Here is an 18,133-nt window from a genome sequence, read left to right on the forward strand (position 1 = left end):
ATTCATGAGTACATTATGATATAAATAAATAATTGAATTTTAAAGATGGAGAAAGAGAGAAAAATCTCCTGGGCTGAAGAATTCTAAGTAATTTAAATCCATATTACCTTCTCAAGGAGTTTTAGCATAATTCTCCGCTCAAATGTGGGCTTCCCAGAGTGGCTTTCTTCCAAAGACTATAGTATGAAAAAGGGGAACAAGACTTATATAACAGTGGAGAAATCTGACGAATATAACCTCAATAAGGTAATCAAGGTCAATGTTAACAGTGATAATTAATGTTGATGGTAGGTATCCTTAATGTAATATAATGAAAATGGCACTTTACCTCGGTGAACTTTCTCCCCGCAAAATATTACCACAGTCTGATCATCAGAAAAAACATTAGACGGATTCTAATAGAGGGATGTTTTAAAAAATAACTGACTGCTAATTCTTACAACTTATTCAAAAGCATAGAAAATCTGAGAAATTGTCACAGCCAAGAGAAGCATAAGGAGATATAAAAACTAATTATAATGTGGTATCCTACCTAGATGGAATCCTGGAACAGAAAAGGGACATTAGCAAACAACTAAGGACACAAAATGAAGCATAGACTTTAGTTAATAATAATGTATCAAAATTCATTCATTAAATGAAATGGCTATGCCATACTAATAATAGGAAAAATCGAGTATGTGTTATATGAAAAGTCCTTATCACATCTTAAATTTTCTGTAAATTCTAAGACTATTCTAAACAATGAAGTTTATTTTAAGAAAATTAAGGATGGGTACAGCTGTGAAATGGATTTTAGGAAACTTTCCCCCATTAATGCTTTGCTAAGAGGATTTAACTTATATGAAAATAATACAGTATTTTCTTAAACAAAGACCTGACTTTGGAATTGTAGATAATTTTGTAATATTGTGTGCAGCTGTTCTCCTGATTCTGCCTTACATTGCTATAATTTATTTTCTTTATTTTATAAAGTATTTAAATGTATTTTATAATGTTCTATTTTATCAATCACTACAAACTAACAAATCCCTTTTTAAGAAAAGACATGATGTACAAACATAATTATTTTATTTTTTCGCTCATTCATAAAGTATCTGCTGAATACGTCCATATTTTTTAGTGTAGATGTTGAGAATGGAAATAGTGAAAAAACTTGAAAAATTTAAAAAAGAAAAATTATTGCCATTCTTATGGACTTTACCCTCATCATACATCCCTTGAACCTTTTTTGAATTTAATCTGCCTTTTCTTTATAATAAAATTTATTTAGGGCATACAAATTAGATTTATCAGGAGTTTCCCTACAATATTATATAGTGTATTTATTACACACAAACACCCACAACTAGGATTTCTTAAGGTTCAGGAAAGTCAGGTGTTGCACGTAACTACTTTAATACTCTTCAAATGTCTTCTTCTAAGACAACTTTAAGATGATTGGCAATAATTTTAAGTCTATGTGCTATCAGGTATTTTTCAAAACATGTTGGCATTGTTTTTGTCTAGTTTTTAGTCTATGGTATGAGAAGTACTGGGCTCTTTCCAAGTTGTGCTATTTCTAAGAGTATACGACTGATACTTTACGTTATTTAAACAAGTTAATGAAAGCATGATTATATAATATTAGTTGATTAACAAGATAATGTTTCTATAAAGTGCTGTCTTGACTTAGGTATTTTTCAGTCCATAGAATCATGCAGCTTACTTGTGATGTCACAGTTGTTTTCATTTATAAAAAAAAATTTTGCTCAAGCTTCATAAGTCTTTAACTGAGGTATGATATTTAAAAATTAGAGAAAATAAATATACTAACAAAGAAATCCAAAATTTTTGTTAAAAGTTTTGTCTTTTTCCCTCTTTTTCTTCTTTTCTATTCCGCTCTTAAACATGAACACATACAACTTACAACTTTACATTTTCTTATAGTCTAGAAATACATTGAATTATTGAACCTTGTGGATTAAAACAATACTTGAAGACAAATAACCTCGACTACAACATCTACCATTCCACTAAAATATCTATAAATTCATGCAAATGATGAAACTCAAAATTCTAAAAATCAGAATAAACAGAATTATATAATGTCACAATCTTGTAGTATGCTCCTATATCCAAGGCTTAGCAATTCTGTTGTGAAGAATTTACTGAGCTTTCCTTCATTACATAAAATATTTCTTTTGTTTTTCACTTCTCTCTCTCTCTCTTCCTTCCTACATAGGCAGCCTGGAAATGGTAGAAAATGCTTAAGATTTTTCTTACTGCCTGTCCACTGAGTCAACAAATCAGTCTTGTATGACATGAAAACTGAGCAACCAAACTTTTTGGCTGTTTGCTGATTCTCTTCTTCCAGAAAAAGTACTGACCTTTCACTTACCTACTATTTTGCAAAATCACAGAGGAAAGGATAAATGTGTACATATGTGTGTGTGTATATATGTGTTGGCCGAATACTAACAATGGCATTTTAAATTCTCAACTGTACAGTCCTCATAAATAAAGAACTAGAAAGAAATAGTAGAGAAGTAAAAAATAATAGTTCATGCTTGAACTATAGTTTAAAAAATCTTCCTCATTTCAGAGGTACAAATAATCAAACAGTAGGTTCACAAGAGGATGCTACCTCATTAGAGGAGAGATGTATAAGGTAAGAATTTGAGAGAAATTGTGTACTACACTTGTAGCTATAGATGATAAATTGTCTTTTATATATAAACCAAAAAAGGAAAGATGCAAATGAACAGAAAGCAAAGTATAATAATAGCAATTATATAATATACTTATATTTATATAAATTTGTTATTTATATAATATATAATTGTAAAAGTATTAATCATATAAGGTAATAATTATTATTATAAAACAATACCAACAATAACAACTACTAAAATTTCTAAATATTTTTCAAATCTCAAGTACTGTTTTAAGGACTTTACACATATGATATTATTTAATTCTCAAAATAATTGAGAAGCAGTTAGTATCATTTTCTCATTCTATAGATTGAGAAACAGAGATACAATGTTATTTTAATTCACCAGGGCCAGGCCACACAAATGATAAATAGCATTTGAAGTGTTAACATACTAGTATACAGGTCTTAAGTTTGTTGCAAAGACCTCAAACTGTAGGCCAATCCTGGATTATTGATAGGAGATGCGATTTTGATTTTTAAAAAACCCACTGTATAAAATATAAATAAATATTTTTATTAGGAATTATACTACATAGCCATGAATTATTTGGATATGAACTATATTCTAACCTGAATACTGCAGAAATTTGTTTCATAATCTCATTTTGTGAGGACAGAAAATTCTGTATTCCTTTCCTAAATACTTTATTTAAAATATTCTAAGAAATTGTACAAATCTTTACAATCCTAGGTCTTGATTTATTTCATCTTTAAATAGGGAACTGTTAATAAGCTTTCTCTCCCTGGAGAGTTATCTAACCTGAAACCCAAGAATGCCATAACCTTTCTGGAAGTGTTCTAATTGATTAGCAATTACAAGTAATTCAATTAACTGAGCTCATTTTTATTTTAATGAAGTTGTTACTGTAATAATTACTTTCTGAGCACTGTACCTTAAGCATCTAAGCTGCTACTTCTATTTGCCTAAATACTTCCTTCCTTTTGAAAATTAAAACAATTACTCTTTTAATACTTAATCTTCCCCTCACCAGGAAGATGTCAATAAATAATTCTTTTGGAAACTTTGCAACATTCAGACACTGCCATAATATTTTCAGATAAAAACAATTATTACTTTTTTTTTTTTTTTTTAATAAAAACGAGATAGTTTAACAGAGATGTGGAGGATTACATGGTTGTGTAGGAGAGCAAAATTTGTTATCTTGAAATGTGTCTCCCTGGCATGAGGATTTGGCTGACTATTTTTTAGAAACAGAAGTCTAGAAGTTTTCTTTGTAACCATTTAACTTCCTAAAAGAATTTAGATAAAAAGCTTGTTCTCAGAATAGAGCTATCACCAGAGATATCTGCAAAGAATATGGGCATAGTCTCGTAAGAGAGACTTAGCAAGGCTTAGAGATCAGAATACACTCTGTATCCCATTATCTCTGCATGGACCAACAAACATTTATTTACCAAACATTTGCTTTTTCATCTCCATGTGAATTGCCGTCCTCCCAAACCATTACCATTCTTTTTCCTTAGTTCAAAATGGCACATAAACCTTAACTATCGGATTTGTCCTTGGACCCATATTTTCACGAAACCATTATACCTATACATGTAATTATATTTATATATTTGGTTATTTTCTTCTGTTAATCTGTCGCTTGTCAATCTAATTCTAAGGCCAGGCAGAAGAACCTAGAAGGCAGAAAAAAATTTCTGCCTCTCAGGCAGTTGCTAGTGTCATTTCCAAAACAGTCCAGCTCCACTTAATAACAGGTATGTGTTCTAACAAAGGCATAAAGTGATTCTGTCATTGCACAAACATCATAGACTGTATTTAACAGAAACCTAGATGATACCAAACCTAGGTGATACTACTGTAACTGTATATGCTATACTTTTATATGGCTGGCAGCACAATAAATTTGTTTACATCAGCATCCCCACAAACACATGAGAAATACACTGCACTACGATGTTACAATGGCTATGACGTCACTAGGCGATAGAAATCTTTAGCTATAGTATAATCTTATGAGGTTGCCTGTCTTGCATGTGGTCTATTTTTAACCAAAACATCATTATGTGAAACACTGTATTAAAAGACTGTCTGTAATGATAACCCTAGCCATAGAAAAAAGAGCTGGGAAGCAGTTGAGATGTTAATTAGTATACTTATTTTCTATATAAATGTTATGAAGGACTAAAGAAAGAAAGCAAAGCGTGTCTTGATTAAAAGCAATTACAATACAAAGAGGAGAGGTAGGAATTTTAAAAATCAGAATGTTTCAAAATTAAAAATGTACAGTTAACTTACATGCTTTCTTTGAGAGAGAGTGATTCTAATTAAAGAGAAGAACTTAAGCAAATCTGAGAGTTAGAGCAGAGCTCGGGACTTTTAAGATATGTATTATATTTCCTACATATATCCATATCTCTCAAATATGTAATTATATAGGACACTAATATATTCAGGAATGCATTCTAATGCAAAGAGGGAGACCACAGTATGAAAAAAATCCAGAGATGCCATCTGAAATAAGAGAAGCAAGTTAAAGAACTGAATAACATGCTTATACTAGACCAAAGGAAAGTCTTATAACAGCTGTAGGTATTTCCAGGGGATTTAAGATGAATTGGTGATTCAGGTGATTGAAACAAGGTCAATTTCCTCTATTTATTGAACCAGGTAGACGAGAAAGAGTGATTAATGGATTACCTTTTCCAGACAAAGGGAGCTGAAAAACGGTATTGATGATGGGAAGAGAGATGGGGTGGTGATTTAACTCAGTTTCCTTAGCTTATTTCTTAGAGGATGAGGACAGAGAAGTTATCTTTCAAGAAAGGGTCATAAATATCTAAAAAAAAAAAAAGTTTCCTGGTCCTTTAACTCTTTCAGAAGAAATGAATTTCCTAGCACTTTTTGTACAAGGAGAAACAGTTCAGTGGACTAGATTTTTAGGAAAAGTTATCCAGTATGTTGAGTGTGTTCAATGATGTAAGACTGGATCATAGCCAAAGATGCGCAATACCTTCTCTGAATGATTTCCTAAAATTTGAATCACACAATACTTCATTGAAATATTCTGAATACTTTATCTGACTTCAAATATGAAGACAATTCCTGTGAAAAGGGAAGTATTTATGATTAGATATCGGAATATAGACATATTGCATATTGAAAATGAGAAAGGAAAATCTTTACAGAGTAATAAAGGAAAGATCTCCAAACAAAAATACTCAAAAATGAGGAGGAAAAAAAGAAAATATAGACAACCTTCAAAGATTAGATTACCTATAAGGGAATAACAGTTTGTCATTCATAAGAGGAAAGAAATATATATATATATATATATATTTTGATTTATCTAAGAGTACATAAACTTTCAGAGGCTGAATATTTTCAAGAAGGGAAATTAAAAAGTACCACAGAAAAAAAGTAATGAACTACAAGAACAGGTAAGCATGGAAATTGGTATATTGGTAATCCATATATCTATATTTTTAAAACACTGTAATTAGAATAATGCAACTTGATATATTAAAAAGCAAACTAGAATTAAAATTTTAGTTACTGATAATATAGATTTTAACAAAGAGAAAGTTATAAAGAAAATTAAAGCAAGTTTTTAATTTACTGAAAATATGCATGTATTTTTCCTGGTTGTTTAAATTTAAGGAAAAAAACTAGATGTGTATAGATGTATATATTATTCAAACTAATAAAGTAAGAGAAATGGAGTCAAATAAATCCAATTAGTTTAAGAGAAGTTAAGGAAGGTTAATGAAGGAAGCACAAAAGAAGAATGTTAAATACAAAACGGAATGGTATGTTTGAAGAAATTTCTAATAAATCAGCAATTATCATTGATATTAATAGATTAAACACTTCTTTAACAGACAGAGACTCCTTTTGGACTGAGAAAAAATGAAAGCTATCAAGTAATTCCAACCAAACCAGTAATCATAAAAAATATGAAGGTATTATAGATCTCTTAATAAGCACAGGTTCTTTTTCATTAAAAAAAAAAAAAAAAAACAGAAATAGATGAAATGTTTTGAAATGAATATGATCAATTAAATGGTAAGAGAGAAATTGAAGAAAATAAGTATAATCATTTTCTTCAAAGGAATTTTGCTGTAAGGTAGAAGAAAGAAGTAAAATATAGCTGGTGGGAAAGTAGGAATGAGAACTTTTTTTAAGAAGAAAGAACAGTAAGATTGTGTGTTCATGGAAATGATCCAGTAAAAAGCAAAAAAAATTAAGGATGAAGGAAAAAATATGGATAATTACTGGAGCAATGTTTTATACAGGAAACATGGGTTGTTTACAATTTACAAATCAATAAGTAACATTTTAATATAATAGTTAAATCATGAAGATAACCCTTATATATATATGAGCTAAGTAAGGAATAATGGTTAAGATGCAATGTGCTAATTCATGATGGTACATTACAGTACTCTTAAAAATTAATAAATTAATACATAGGCTCAAGATAAATAGAAACATTTTGTGCACGCACACACACACACACACACACGAGAAATATAAATACTAGCAGAGCTAAAAACAAACTTTTAGCCCTGGGTGTCTTTGTGAATGAAAAAGATTAAGGCTTTTATTTTTACTTCTATATCCTTTCAGGCCGTTTGAAAATTATTACCACATATTTTCATCATCAATATAGTAAGGAGAAATCCCTTATTTTTATGGTAACAGTTATGGTATATTTTATCAATGGAATATATAAAGATACAATTACATAGAAAATAATAAATCTGTACATGTTGAAAAAGCAAAATGTTTCAAGATATTATTATGAAAAAATTCCAGATGCAGAAAAATGTGTATTACATTTTAAATACACATATTTCGATATAGGATTAAATTGGAGAGGGAAAAGAAAATCTATTTTCAAGTCATACTTTTTAAAAACTATAAACATGAATTACTCAAATAATTATGTTCATAACAAATAAGACTTAATAACTAATAAAAATTGGAGAAATATAAGGTTTCTGAGAAATATTTGAATTGCAGTATAAGATTCATGCCATTTTGGAGGATAAAATTTTCTTCTTTTGATGCTGTTCGTTGTAAGGTCATAAAGCCTTCATTAATTTATATCAATTGGAACACTTTTAGTAACATCAATTACTGACCATTAAGGAATGAGGACCTACCTTTTCATTTAGAATTTCTAAAGAAATAAGGACAGTAGGTCCAATCTTACCCTTCTGCACTGACTCTCTGTGTAATATTTGCTATAATCCTGAATCCCTACACATGGATTATGAGTTTTGATTGTTTGATACAGCCATCACATGTATTTAAATGCCATTAGTTTGTAAATTTATATTTAACTTGTTTTTATTTTAAAAGATCAATGTTTTAGATATTCCAAATCAAAATTGTATAATTATTGCGATGCTATAAAGCTGCCCCATCTATTTTGAAGTTAAGTCTAGCTGTATAGCACAGACTTGGAAACCAGACTCAAGAGGCAGAGGAAAACTGAAATTTAATCTTTCTTCTAATATTTATCAGCTGTGAAATTTATATATATAAAAAATAACATACATGTGTGCTTCGGTTTCCCCCTGTGTAAACAGGAATAAAAATGGCACTTAATTTATAGGGTTATTTTGACAATCGAATTGGTCAATGTAAAGTGCTACGAAAAGAGCCTGGTAGTTGGTAAATGCTATATAAAACGTTAAGCAAATCAATTAAAATCTGAATAGGAAAAGTAAAAATTAAAGTCTAACAATGTAATACATGATATTAGACATGGTCCTCTTTTTATTTATTAGTCCATATCTAGTCACAGTTTTCAAATTTTTAAAAAGTCAAATTAATTTTATGACAGTATATATTGATTGAATGGAAACACACATACGTATTTATTCCCATGTGCCTTTATGAAATAAAACCACCATTTTCCCATCTCATGTTAGAACAATGCTGACAAACCCATGCTGTAGGACAATAGCTGTAAATTGAGAAAAGAAACCTAGTATATTCTAAATATCGAACACGTATTTGGATGAACCAAAGCATCAAGTAACTGGTTCAGAGTCGTCTTTAAAATATGGTTCCAAACCTAGATGGTCTCAAAGATGATATGAGGAGCTATAAAAACATAGCTACTCAGATCCTATCACAGTTACATGATCTGGAATCTCTAAATCTCTAGGGGTGGCGCTCCAGAATCCTTTTTCATTAAGAAAATCAAAATAGAACAAAACAAAAACAAACAAAGAAAACCCTCTCTAAACATTATAAGTACATGAAGGAACCTCAGGCTAAAATATTTTTTAAGGAGTCTTTCAAATATTTACTTCTATCTTCGTTTTCATGTAGGAGTGTGAATCTGTGTGTAAACTAACCACCCATTACTAGTTTAGTGCCAAAAAACTTAAATAATACTTTCTTTGCCTAGCTATGTTGCCCATTCTACCCTTAATGATCCAAGCATTATCAGTTCAAATCAGTGTATACAGTTGTCATGAGTTTGCCATATGCTCAATTTGCATGGTAGAAGCAATATGACTCAAACAGAAACAATGGGTTCAAGAAGAAGATAAAGGAAACAAATTTCCATTGCAGTCACAAACTAAAAGTATAGCTTTTTTATAGTTCAAAAATCAACATCAGATAATTAGGTCAGTATTATTTACATTTGGATATAGCTATATAATATTTTATATAGCTATATAATATATAGCTATATAATATATTAGCTATAGAATATTAAATTTTTTTAAAGGAAATAGGTTCAGAATGGGCCAGGTGGCAAAGCTCAAATGTGTTTGGGGACCATGCAATGAAAGGAGGAAAAGAATGCACACTTTTACATGATTTAGCAAATCATGATTTCATAGTGCTGTTATTTATTTTCTAGATTAAAAAGACACAGCTACATTGTTAATAAAAATAAGGTATGTATCTGTCCAGAGGTGATTTTTTAAAAGAAATATTAGGTACAATATCTCAGTAGGCAGATCATATAACTCCTCTTGCTTGTTGCATTGATTTGGCACAAATTACTGGTAATGTGATTCATGTAAATTATATGCAGATGTTTTACTGGGAGGAGTTCACACTGAAGTGTTGACAAACATTTCAAAAAGACTGCCAGGGTTCATTTAATAGTGAAATCAACTATAATTGTCTTTCATTAACCAATAATAGGTCTAATTAGTTTTAGATTATAATGTTTTTTTATCTCTTTTCCATGAAAGTTCTAGAAGTATCTTGAAAAGGAACATGGATAGTCCTTTCTTTCCTTCGGTCTTCATTCACATAGTGATGTTTAACAGTAACTCTACGGCTGCTACTGGTTTCTATGGGGATAATATGTGTTCACTAAAATGAGTATATACACAAATGGACATAGAGTCTTAGATGTTTCCATCTACTGCTCTAAGATGTTTGTCAAGCTAAATGAATTATTGTTTGTTACATGTCATATTCTATGGTTCAGCAATTTATCGAGGGTCAGAAATTTTATTTTTGTTCAGCCGTATGATTTTCTTGCCTCCTATCTAACTTTTCTGTTCAGAAAATATATATTTTTAAGTCAACGTGTTGGCTCCTTCTAAGTTGTATTTTCCAAATCACCAAATTAATTCAATAAGAAAATCAAAGATTCAAACTAGTTGTTTCCTGACATGTTTCAAAACAGTGATATGATTAGATTGTTCACACTTTACATCGACTATATATATGGCATGACAAAGGTAAAATTGACATGGGCACTTTATTATAGTGCAATTAACTTGTTTTGATACTTAGTTTTGATATCGCCCTTCTCATAGAGCAGCATGGAAAACAATGCTATTTTAATCTTCAAATACCTCACTGGGCTTACTCAAATTCGCTACTCAAGCTAAATAAAAGTCTGGGAGTCTCGATTAGGCAGAAGAGAATCTGGTTCCAATAGGCTCTCGAAAGTCAATCTTACAAAATTGTATATTTTGTTAACAAACATTCAATTTTTTAAATGCTTAAATGGTATAATTTTAGAAGACAGCTAAGAACCACTCATGATTGTTACATGTCTTTCATAGCAGAACAATGTATCTGTTCCATCATAGATGGACTGTGACTGTGGACATGCTCCCTACAAAATAAGGAAATAGTGATTATTTTATCATGAGAGGGCAAACTTGGGGTGATTCTATACGTGTTATAATAAATAAAAGGCATGTAGATAAACCCTAGGAAATACTTTGTTTAAATCTCTCATTATTTGAGCACCATATAGAAATTAGAGTTCATGAAATCTCTATCATTTATGTGATAGTTGAAGAAAATACCTATCAAAATATTTTTATTTTGCATTAGCTTGTAGCTTCAGTAAATAAAATGATCAATAATATATCTGAAATTTTAATAATCTAAAAGGATTTTATAATTATATCTTTTGGTTGTGAGCATACATATATTATTAATGCAACAGTAACTCTTTCAAATTTTCTCCTACTTAAAATAGTGCAGTAGATACTTCATTAAAAATAATGCAGTAGACACTTCATTTATTATTTACATATTTATTTATTTTGGGGCCTTTGATGATTTGCCAGAAGTGGATTAGTCAGTGAGTGGTAATTGTATAATTGCTTGCAATGTCATTGTTAATGCTCATGCTTTTTAAAATGTAAGTGATTAGGTACTCTGGCAAGTACCTTCTATATTATACACATGCTGTAGACCACTGTGAATTATACCAGTTGAGTTTTAAACACTGCACAAATATAACCTATAGGTAGGCCGAACTTGTGCTTGCTGTGGGAGCACAATAATAGATATGAAAACTGTTCTGAAATTCTAAAGATGAACAAACATGGAAAGAATATAGAACACCAACTAAAAAAAAGAACTGAAGAAAGCACATTTCTCCATTTCCCAAAAAAAGTTTAAATGCAAACATTCAGAGGCATCTATAACTATTAATATTTAACTATTTTAAGTAATAAGTAGAATATTAAAGATTCACTTAATTTTATTTATGTAACTAAATATATTTTCCTTGTAAAAACAGCTACATTCCTGAAAAGGCATACGTGTATCAATAGAAATCTAATAATATTTCTTGACATTTTACTATAATTTAAAATTTTCTGCAGAAATAATCTTATCCTATGATTTGTATGAAATCCATATTTCAAGTAAAACACACATGCTAAAGAGTAAATAAATATGCTAAGAATTGGCAATAAAATTAATATTATTGAAAAATTCATATTTTACATTTAATAACATTTGTATTTATCAATAAGTGTGTGAAAACAGAGATTTCACCTTAATAAAGAAAACCCCATAGTATCTTTTGGAAATGAACCAGGTATCTTGAATATAGGAGAAATGTATAATAATGAAATATGGTGTATATTTTGGTGCTAAAGACAAAAACTAGATCTAAACATTGAGTAGCAGATAGAGCTGTACCCTCATCATCTTGGCCCAAATCCCTAGAAAGAATTGAACAATATAAAAAGTAAGGTATATTTATATGAAAAAGCATATGGATTTGAATGAAACCGTGGCTCCAAATGAACAGGCCAAATGAACAGGACAAGACTAATAGAAAACATAATGGACATAATTTGCTAGTTACTCCTGACTTAACATTTGGATCAATGTTTGGAGTGTTGCTGTAAATCCACCAAGCAAATCAATAATTTGTTAAAAATGACAGGCAGGTAGTTGAGCTACTGATCCTCAAAAGTAAAATTAGCAAGTGTGAGACCCAGGGAAAGAGGCTAGCAGAGCTGGCTCAGTGTGTGACAGAATCTAGATGTATGGGGAGGCCCTCCCGGGAATAGTTACTGTCTGCCCAAAGGGACTAGCAACATGAGCTAAATAACAAAATGGTAACTACCTCTCAAAAAAAACACTAGTGACCCCATGAATCTGTTCAAATTATAATGTCCATTCTGTGACTGTTGTTTTGTTTTGTTGTTGTTTTCAAATCAGCACTCATACTCTCTATTGCTTTTTATAACAATATCTTAATTTAATTGAATTTAATTTTTTTATTACATTTGGGTATACAATGTATTCGTTAGACATTTATCTAGTTTATGAAATCATCCCCCTGATTACCCTATCACCCATCTGGCTCTACACACAGCCATTACAATACTATTGACTATATTCCCTATGTTGTACTCTACATCCCCGTGACTATTTTTCAACCACTAATTCGTCTCCACTCAGTTTGTGTTTCCCAAGTCTATAGCAACTCCTTCTGCCCTCTCGAGACCACAAGGACAGATATTTTTGAGAAAGGGAACAAGACACTAAAGATCTTAGCTAGATAAGCGATAATAAGAACCAAGTTCTAAGACTTTTAAAGTGCATCAGGTCCATCTGAATAGTCAGCATTACTCTCGACTTTCCATTTAGATGAAGTTATACATGCCCTTTTAGAATTACTTAACTTGCAACAGATGGATTCTAATACATAATATAAAGGAAATAGATAAAAAAAAGGAAAGTTCGAGGGACATGGGTCATTGATATGATACAGAATTTCCTACTTTGTTCTAATAAGAACTCCAGGAAATTATTTTATTTTAATGGAGGAGAATAGAAAATCAAAACTGGTAAAATGCAAAATGAAAAAAAATTAAGGTCAACTAGGCACTAAGTAGGATGAATAAATGAAGGCACAACATCTAGATGTGCCATGATAATACTTTAAACTGGCTGCAATTTAAAAATTTCAAATTTCCAACCGTGGAAATTTGTTTGCTTTGCCTGACTTTAATTTTCAAAGCTATCATTCTTTCTAAAGGATACTCCTGTTAAACTTCTTAGCTCAACAATGCAATTATCTGTCCTAGTTCTCTCTAATATTCTTTAAAGTTTTTTTTTGTTTAATGTCCTTGACTTACATATGCTGTTTGAGAATCTTCTATTCACGTGCATCTCCCCGCCTCAAATATTTGCAAAATTAGGATTCAAGCTCTAAATACCTACATCATTCCAATTTGATCTACTTGTTTAGATTAACAACCTCAGTCCACTCATTCAATTTTCATTTGTTATCTCCTTTTATTTTCAGGCTACTCACTGCTTTGGGTAACCCCCACCTTCCATTTAAACTTCTCAGGCCAGACCATTGGAACTATATTGTGGTTAGTGCATTATCTTATGTGGATAATTTAATTTCCTAAGAAATTCAACTTATTTGATTTCCATATTCTGAGCTACTGGAATCTATAACAACTGGCTTCTGTATATCAGAGTAATGAAGAGTTATTATAGTTTCCTAGTTTACTAGCAACATGTACATTAAACGTGTTTATGAGCATTTTAAGAAATTCTAAAGGTATATTCTGTAAAAAAAAAAAAAACAAAAAAACAAAACACAAAACTATAGGAACTCTGCCAGATATTCCATGATTTGGCCAATGTTCAAGAAGAGCTTTATGAGGTACAATTTTATTACCCCATTCTGCATGACATTGATTTGCCACCGAACCCAACTAAAGTCCATCACTCCATAACCCAAGTTAATGGGAATATAGATAGGAAATTTCCTTACCACAGCAACATGTCTCTCAATATTTTTATTTATAAATTTATTGAATGCTTAAAATCCATCAATATACAGGAGCACTTAAAAAGAATAATAAAGGATGATACTAAAATGTCTATATCGCTTCAAACTGAGTATGAAATAGACTATCAGGAAGTTTCCCACAGAATATAAGCCACAGAATTAAAAAAAAAATTTTTTGCTTATCTGTATTGCATAATTTTTTAATTACCAAGGCTAATACTTTGTTCAAAAAATTCAATAAATTAAAAATGCAATGGTGACAGGTAACTGACTTGCATGTGCTGGATGCCTTAGACTTCATATTCACATGTATTCAGTTATATTTGTGATTGTTTTATGATGCAACTGCTTTTCAATGAACTACCTGGAAGCAATACATTTAACCAAAAATAAGAGAGACTTAATGCTAGATAGTTGAGCAATGCTGCTAATAATTGAGAGCTTTAAAATGGTTCCTCTCCCTCTAATACTCATTTTTGAATGTCGATCTACTAATCAAAGCAGTGATTCTGAGAATAAACTGAATTACATAAGACAATCACAGCTGATATCCCAAGGGATCAGCAGAGTCTACTACAGCCCAACTAATCAACCTCTAGATAATGTGTCTAAGGTCTAAATGTTCTGTAAGAAATCTAAATTGAATTTTCTTCTACACTGCACACTACACTGCATCTTAGCTGACAAAAGAAATCGAAGGAGGAGGAAGATGAGAAAGAGGAGATGAATTTTCACAATTGAACACATCCATGGAATCATCCCTACGTTAATAAACAGAACATTCCTGTCACTCGAGAAAAACCCTGAGTGGTTCCTTTTCCTACCACCACCCACGAGAATAACCACTATGCTGTCTTCTAATAGCATAGATTAGTTTTACCTGCTCTTGCCCTTCATATAAATGAAATCATAAGATATTGTCATGTGCCTGGATTCTTTCACTTAACATTATGTTTATGAGATTCAACTCTGTTGCTACACATAGTGACTCTTTCATTTTATTTGCTATATATCATTCTATTATGTGGATATGCTAGAATTTAATTTTCCGTTCTACAGTTGATAGCCTTTTTGATTATTACAAGAAGTGTTGCTATAAAGTTTTTGATATTTTATCAGATTATTCTATTTTTATTTTGGCATTTCCTGTCAGTATGTACCTAGAGTAGAATTCTGAGCCTATAGAGTGTGCATACATTTAACTCTACTCAATACTGACCAACAGTCATACAAAGCATTTTATACTCCCCCAACAGTGCTTGATAATTGGGCTTGTTCTCCATCATCAGCAATATTTGGATTTTGCTGTTTATTTTTAATTTTAGTCATCCCAGGGTGGAGGTGGAGGAAAGTATATGGAAATATCACCATGAAGTTTTAATTTGCATTTCTTTGATGACTATATTAAGTGAAGCATCTTTGCATGTCATTTCACCACTTGAATATTCTTTTGCATAAAAAACTTTTAAAGGATCATGTCTTTTGCCTATATTTCTACTGGATTTTTTTTCTGTTTGACATTAATTTGTGAGAGTTTTTAAAAGATATTATGGAATACTAGTTGTATGTTATATTAGACTATCTCCTCTCATATTGCTTGTTTTCACTCTCAATGTTATAATTTAATGAACAGAAGTTCTCAATTTGTTTCAACACTTTTTTTCTTTTATGGTTAGCATTATTTGTATCTTGTTTAAAAAACTATCTTAGGTAATGAAGACATATTGGTCTTTCAGTAAATGTTTTCATGTTTATGTTTAATATTTAGACATTAAATCTACCTAGAATTTATTTTTTACAAAGTGTGATATTTACATATGTGAATTAAATTCTATTTTAGTAATTGTTTCCTAGTTTTCCATCTGTTTTTTCTCTTCCGCATTTTTTATTAATTAGTTATTTGTAACACTCCATTTTATTTCTTTCATTGGCTTTCTACGCCTATATCTTTGCTTTGATTTTTTAGTGATCATTTTAGGGTTTTACAGTATAGTATTATCATATTCAATGTTCAAATAATATTATGTCATTTCACATATACTATGTCACAGTATTTTTCAATTTCTCCAAACATTGTGTTTATGTTGTCATTGTCAAGCATTTTATAAAACATGAAGTACATATTTTATAAACTCCACAACGTCCTAAAGTAATTTTTGCTTTAAACTTCAAAATATTTAAAAAACTTTTTGAAGAAAAATATATGTTATATTTACCACATACCTATAATTTTACGTAATCATCATTCTTCATGTAGATGTAGATTTCCATATAGCATCATTTTCCTGCTACCTAATGCTTTCTAAATGTAAAGTTTCTTTCAGATCATGAAAATATTGCTTTACAACATTATGACTTACCTCATTTGCAAAAGAATTCTATCATCATCCTTTGTTCTTCTAGACATGTCTCTCTCTTTCGGACAATGTGTCTTTCCTCTCAGCTGCTTTTAAGAATTCTCTTCCTTCTAGTGCTAGTTTTAGTATAATGTGCCTTGGTGCAGTTTTTTCTTCATGTTTCTTGTTTTTGATGTTTATTAAAATTCCTGGTTCTGTGGGTTTAAAGCTTTTGTCAATTTTTGAAAATTATAGGCAATTATTTCTTATATTTTTTCTGCTGTCTCTACCCTAAACTTCTCTTTCTGGGACTCTATACAAATACTAAGGGGCTTGATGTTGATATTCAGCTCACTGATAGAACATAGTTCATTTATTTTTTTTATTTTGTTATTTGAATGCAACATTAAAATCTTTTTTTTAGTATAATCATTCAGTGCTGTTTTTTTTAATTTTATTCAATGGTGTTTTTAATTTTCTAACATTGTATTTTTATTCCTCTAAGTTTAATATACCTTTTTTCATACTTCTTGTTGTTTTCTTAAAATGCTATTCTATTTATTTAACTTTGAAATCTTTTTTAATAACTGTGATAATTGCTTTATCTAATAATTTTATCTGTGTTATTTCTGGGTCTAGAATTATTTGCTGATTTTCTGAATTATTAAATATTTTTCTGTTTCTTGGCATGTTTGAAAATTGAATATCATACAGTTTGAACTTTATATTGTTGGATGCTAGATTTATTGGGGAGAAGGGTAATATTCTTCAACATAATTTTACCATTTTTCTATGATTCATTTATGTTACCTGTAAATAGTTTGAGCCTTTCAATATGTGTTTTTTACTTTTGCTATGTTTACAATCCTACGGATTAGTATAACCTTTATACCAGGTTTAAGTTGGCTCGACTACTAAGGTAAAATACTTGTATTCCATGATTTGTAGTACACTAATAACTTTTTCAACTCTGGCTATGCTGAGCCCTACTGACTTCTGGGAAGTCAGTGGCAGTGATTGCCTTGGTTTTAGGTAATTTCTTCACAAGTGTTAGGCTACTTGTTATCTAGCAAAAAGCACAGAGTTCTACATGTAGATTTCTTCTCTTAAGTACTTTTCTCTGTGAATTTTTGCCATACTGGTCTCTCCAAACTCTGAAACATCCATACAACTTGGTAAACTTTCTTTGCTGTGGCCTAGACAGTCTCTCCAAGCAATATACTAGATAGACTCCACTGCTAACCTCATTAGCTTTCCTTCTCACAGAATTAATGTCTTTACTATCTATTGTGCAGTGTCTAAAAATTTACAGCATATATTTTTCTTCTTTTTAGTTGTTTTAAGAGTAAGTCTGTTACTTCATCATGACCAGTAGTTTAAATTGCCAGTACAGTAAAATAAATTTCAAAGATAAATCAAATTTTTAAGAATTATCAATAAAAAATATTTGATCAACTAAGTAGGAAAAAAAACAGGATAGGGTTTCTATATTCTCTATAATATTAATAAGAATAATAATAAAATAATAATAACATATTATTATATATAAGTTGATCAAAGAAAGAGAATGT

The 18,133-nt window shown here is 30.4% G+C and overlaps 1 long non-coding RNA gene across 1 annotated transcript in view; it reads right to left on the reverse strand.

Annotated features, from left to right (window-relative positions):
• The window catches only part of LOC107503208, a 68,085-nt gene that overhangs the window by 10,937 nt on the left and 39,015 nt on the right, over positions 1-18,133 (reverse strand). The window contains exon 2 of the long non-coding RNA XR_001595167.2: positions 108-176. This is a non-coding gene — a long non-coding RNA (uncharacterized LOC107503208). The remainder of the gene's footprint in view (positions 1-107; positions 177-18,133) is intronic.

The sequence above is a fragment of the Rousettus aegyptiacus genome, unplaced genomic scaffold (genome assembly GCF_014176215.1).
Source record: "Rousettus aegyptiacus isolate mRouAeg1 unplaced genomic scaffold, mRouAeg1.p scaffold_m13_p_13, whole genome shotgun sequence".
Lineage (NCBI taxonomy): Eukaryota > Metazoa > Chordata > Mammalia > Chiroptera > Pteropodidae > Rousettus > Rousettus aegyptiacus.